Source organism: Aegilops tauschii, chromosome 5 (assembly GCF_002575655.3).
Source record: "Aegilops tauschii subsp. strangulata cultivar AL8/78 chromosome 5, Aet v6.0, whole genome shotgun sequence".
NCBI lineage: Eukaryota > Viridiplantae > Streptophyta > Magnoliopsida > Poales > Poaceae > Aegilops > Aegilops tauschii.
Genome location: NC_053039.3, coordinates 317,345,233 through 317,351,197, shown reverse-complemented (window position 1 = coordinate 317,351,197; position 5,965 = coordinate 317,345,233).

The window sequence follows — 5,965 nt, the reverse complement described above, 5'->3', positions numbered from 1 at the left end:
ACATCAAGATGAATTTGTATGAGTAGTTTATCTTGTGGGAGAAAAGGATGAACAAGGGAAGGCCTTATTTGGAAAATTGCCATAGTTTCCTTCCTATCCGTCGGATATAAATCAGACGGCCTATATTGCAGGATGGCAGGCACACTATCATCACCAACTCTATTTTTTATAAGACTAGAGATAAATGTAAATATAAAATAAATATAAGAGTAGAGAAGAGAGTAGAGATAGCAGGGACGTCGGGAAAGGATCGTGCGCGCGCGCGGGAAAAAGCGACCGGGCGCGCGCTAGTTTTGGCGCGCGGCGTCCGGCGCGCTTTATAAAATCCAACGCCCGCCCACCGCTCTGTGCCTTGCCACCGCTCTCTCCCCGCTCTGTGCCTCGCCACCGCTCTCTCCCCGCTCTTTCTCGCCTCGCCACCGCCGCGCCACCATGCCGCTGCCTCGCCGGGAAACTTGGGGATACCATGGCGTCCGCGCGCGCCCTTCTGGCAGCTTCTTCACCGAGATCCGGTTCCGCGGGATGCGCCTCGGCCTTGGCATTTTCGACACCGCCCACGAGGCCGCCCTTGCGTACGACGCGGCGGCATGGCACCTCCGGTGGCCTCATAGAACATTAAACTTCCCCAATGTGCCGACGCGGAGCGGGTGTAGGAGCTCGCGCCTCCGCTGCGGCTTATCACCGACGAGGATTGTCGCGACAACCGGATGTGGGAGCATCGTCTCGGCATCGCCGAGATGGACGAGGAATCCATGGCGCTATGGCACCAACGCTTCCTGCAGGACATCATCAACGAGCGCGAGTTCTACATGCAAAGGAGGGAGGAGAGGGAAAAGAGGAGGGCGGAGCAAGCCGCCTATCGCGAGGACAAGCATACGTGGAAAGCGGCCGCTAAATTCAACATGAAGCTAGGACCAGCGTCTCCCTGGGACTCCGACGACAATCGGCATCTCGACGCCTACATTGAGACGTTGGAGGAGGACATCACCGAGGAGGAGTCGGACGACGAGGAGTAGTTAAACTATCTTTTTTATCTATCTATGCTATATCTATGCTGAGAACTATCTATGTCTCTACTCTCTACTCTCTATCTCTACTTCTCTATCTCAGCACTCCGGGCTCGCAAAAACTGGCTATTCCGGCACTGTAAACACTTTTTTAACACGCCGCGCATTGCGCTTCTGTTGGAGATGCTCTAACATGGCAGATGAGTGCTTTAATGTTGCCCACAAGATGCGTGAGTATTACTATATTTTTCTTGCCATGTTGAGATATTAAAACCACGAGTGCGAACATGCAGAGGAGCAATGAAGACCAAACACGGGATATTGGGGACATCTTCAAGGAGCGTGGCAAGTTAAAGAGGAGCTGCACCGAACTTGTAAAATGAGCTTTGGTAAGTAACACCCTTTCAATTACTTTCGTTTAGCCTCATGTTCTTCGATGTGTATATGTTGTAGTTTCTGTTTCTCTTAGCCTCGTGTTCTTTGATGTGTAGTAAGAAGAGTCTTAATCGTCCTAATGCTTTCGTTTTTAGCTTGATGTAGGAAGTGGGTGTTCTCACCTTGGAGTCTGTTTTTATATTTTTCCTTTTGAATTCACTTCTCCGAGTCCTGTTTATCTGGCTTCTACTAAATGGATCTGGGTTGCTCTAAGTATTGATCTAAAAAAGAAGTAACTTCATGTTAGGATGCAGTTCCTGCGAGGAGGGAAGTATGGTCAACCTCGAGATCATGTTTCCAAAATGAGGCTGGATTACACACAAGGTGCCCGTTCCCTAATGATGCTGGATTAGACACAAGGTGCAAATTCCCATATTATGCTAGATTACACACAAGCCAGGTGGAGTCGTCATCTGTTCGTGTCCTCGTGGCTCTAGTAAAGGCTGAAAGAAAGCATGCAGCAACCCTTGAAAATGTAGCTGAGTTCCCGAAGAAGCAAAAAGAGCAATCAGATGCTCTCTTCACCCAAGCCAAAGAAGTGATGGAAGAAGCCAGAAAGAAGCTAGCAGAGGCAGAGTAGGCTAGGCGTCTCCTGCTATCTAAAACTGTTGTCAATACAAATTTTCCTTCATAATCGCTAGGTTCAAATGTTTATCCAGTCAGCATGCCTGTTGTGATGTCCGTGCATCTACTGATGTGGCACAAAATAAAAAAATTGGGTCATGTAATAACAACAATTACTTTCCAAACAATAACATACGAAGAATTGGCCATGGTATAGTTCACGCGCAAGCCCAACATTCCAAGTTCAACTTCCACATCAAACTCATGTTCACACATATCTGCACATTCATAGATAATGGTCCACAACCTTGATTCACTTCAAAGCCAAAAAAAATGTGAGGAGAGTTATAAATAAAGAAAGACCTCTTGTTCCTACTACCAGTGTGAACACAACAAGTCAAGACCATGCGTAATTAATTATATTTTGGTCATTTTTTGACTAATCACGAATAACTTCTAGAAGCAGGTATAATTTCTAATGTCGGCCGCGGCTGGGTGTCGGTGTCAAAACATGCGGATCTCCGGTAGGGGGTCCCGAACTGTGCGTCTAAGGTCGATGGTAACAGGAGACAGGGGACACAATGTTTACCTAGGTTCAGGCCGTCTCTATGGAGGTAATACCCTACTTCCTGCTTGATTGATCTTGATGAATATGAGTATTACAAGAGTTGATCTACCACGAGATCGTAATGGCTAAACCCTAGAAGTCTAGCCTGTATGACTATGGTAATGAGTATCTTCCCATCCGGACTAAGCTCTCCGGTTTATATAGACACCGGAGAGATCTAGGGTTACACGAGGTCGGTTACAGAGGGAGGAATCTTCATAATCGGTCGCCAAGCTTGCCTTCCACGCCAAGGAGAGTCCTACCCGGACACGGGTGTAGTCTTCGGTCTTCATATCTTCACAGCCCATCAGTCCGGCCCATGGTTAACAGCCCGGACGCCCGAGGACCCCTTAGTCTAGGACTCCCTCAGTAGCCCCTGAACCTGGCTTCAGTGATGAGGAGTCCGGCGCGCAGATTTGTCTTCAGCATTGCAAGGTGGGTTCCCCTTTCCGAACTCCAAGATAGTCTCCAGACGTGATGATTATATCCGGACCTGTAACACACACCACACACAACCGCAAAGAGAATATAATACTCTATGAGTCCAATCTGCTGACAACTTTTTACCACATGACACTCGTCTGCCCGGTCATAATTTTGAACCGTTTTTGTCCGCCGTGCCGTGTTTCGAGATGTGGTTTCCATTGGTACGTCTTGTCAAAGCAGAGATCGTGTCCCCTTATTGCGGGATTTTCATCAATGCGGGCGTGGGTAACCCAACTGTGCCGTTTACACAGTCCTCTGGAATAGGCAAATTCTAGGGTGAGTGGGGAGGCGTTCAATATTTACTGCCTCTATAAGGGGATAAGGATTCCCCCCTCTTCTCCCACGCCTTCTCTCTTCCTTCGCCCTTCCACCCTTGAGCTCCAGCGCCCAAGTTCTCATCTTCTTCCCACTTAAGATAGCACTCCACCATGTCCGGATCCGGAGGCCAAGGCAAGTGGATGGTCTCCTCCATCAAGGAGAAAGACATTACAGAGCTTCGGGCGGCCGGGTACTTGGCGAAGGAAATCGCCCATCATCTGCCAGCCGAGGGGCAAGTCATCCCCACACCGAAGCCCAACGAGAGAGGGTGGTATTCATCCCTCATTTCTTCCACGGACTAGGGTTTCCACTCCACCCTTTCGTCCGTGGGTTGATGTACTATTACGGGATAGACTTTCACGATCTATCCCCGAACTCCTTCCTCAACATCTCGGCATTCATCGTCGTGTGTGAGGCTTTCCTCCGCATCCAACCCCACTTCTGGATGTGGCTCAAAGTCTTCAACGTGAAGCCGAAGGTGGTGGATGGCCAGCACGCGGAGTGTGGAGGAGCCATGGTGAGTAAGCTATCCAATGTCTCCTGGCCGAAAGGCACTTTCGTGGAGACTGTCAAGGAATGGCAGAAACAATGGTTCTACATTACGGAACCCCGCGGCACCAACCGGGCCACAGCTGCCGATTTCAACCCCAGTGCTCCAATGCGGCTCACCTCCTGGGTCGAGAAGAGCCCGAACTGGTGTTCGCCAGACGAGCTGATAGCGCTGCAGACGCGCATTCAGAGCATGGTGGACAAGAATGTCGAACTTGTTGATATAATCCAGGTGATGCTAGTTCGCCGGATTCTCCCGTGCCAAAGCTGAAGCCTTCCGCTATGGAAGTTCAATCCGAAGAAGCACCATACCCTGAAGAGGCTCTTCGACACCACTCACAAAGATGCCTGGAGGTTGCTCTTCAAGGGCAACAAGATGCCGCCTGCCACAGATTCGGACCGTGGGCATGATGTCAACCACCCCGCCAGCGAGGTAAGTCTTTAACGTGTCCTCTACTTGTCTGTTTAAAGGAGGATATCTGAACTTTTACTGTCATTGCTTCTTCAGGAATGGATGGAGAGGGCGAAGAAGATCCAGTGCCCGGCTCCGCTGCCTGAAGAACCAGTCATTCCGCGTTTATCAAAGATGCTGGTGCCAGCGCCCTATACGGCGCCGGCGAAGAAGGTCAAGGGGGTCCGGAGTGGCCCCCACCGCAAGGGTGCTGCGGACGCGACGTCCGCAGACAAGACCCGTTCCTCCATCGCCGAAGACGACGACGATGAAGAGGAGGAGAAGGAGGAGGAGAGTGACTCTCCCCCTGATGGAGGGAGAAAGAAGAGGGCGGCCTCCACAATTCTGGAGGCGGAGGCGCCCAAGAAGGGGAAAGGCGAGCTTGTGGGCAGCTCCGCATGGGACGTCGACAATAGTCCGGAGCGACGCCCCCACACTAAGCCCCGGGCCGCATCGTAAGTGTTAAGACTCGTACATGCCCATAGATCTAACCTCTCCTCCTTGTCGTATTGACATGGTCAATCATGCTATTATAGTCCGGCCCACGACAGCTCCCAGCGGTCCTCATCAGAGGGTTCGTTGGACTCGAAGGAGATGGCCAGCGAGACATCGCCGGCCGCTTACTCTCCCAAGGCCAAGGGAGACGACGAGGTGCTCTCCCAACAGACCTTCCCAGGCCGGGGAGAGGTGCCAGAAGGCGAAGCCCCCATCGCAGAACACCAGGGGGAGTCAATACCCATGGAGACTACGGGTGAGGGCCGTATTCAATTCAGCCCTCAACCGGACTCGATTCCGAAGACCGGTACGACTCCGGGATCCGGCACGCAGCCTCCTTCGAAAGAAGGGGGTATGCCTATTCCACCGGTGACCCCTGTCCAACCAGGGGCACCAGATAATCTGCTGGAAGCGCTGCGAGGTGCTTCCATTATGGACGAGCACCGTGTTCTTATGGGCACGGTGATTGAAAGGGTTCAGTCTGCTAAGAGCGGACTGACCGAAGCCTGTAGCAGCCTGCTGACAGGTTTTGAGGTAAGTGACGCGAAAGGAGAAAATCCCGATATAGACAGTAGCCCCTGAGACACTGTCTGGTGTTCGGAAAGAAAAACCGGACAGAGGATCAATCCCTGATGGCAGGAAACTAATTAAACTTGTTTGAAATGAATGAGCAGGCATCGCTATTGGCCGCATCCTCACATACTGCCGAAGTCTCCGGACTAAAGCAGAGACTGGAGCAGACCGAGGAGGAGCTCGGTCAGGTGAGGAGGCAGGTCCAAGAAAAACAAGGTATGTGATAACCCGTTTTATATTAAGAAGGTAAAATGATATGCATTGACTGAAGTGTCGAGATGTATATAGGAGCGAGGACCGAGGTCGAGGCCCTGAAAGAGGCCCTGGCCGAAGCCAAGGGGAAGGCTGTCAAGGAGCAGGTCGCCCGTAAGAAGCTCAAGGCCCGGGTCAACGAGATTCAACAAGAGCTCCAGGATGCGGTGAGGAAGTGCGAGACCTTGGACGGCGACATGTCGGTTCGAGAGACCGAACTCGCCAAGG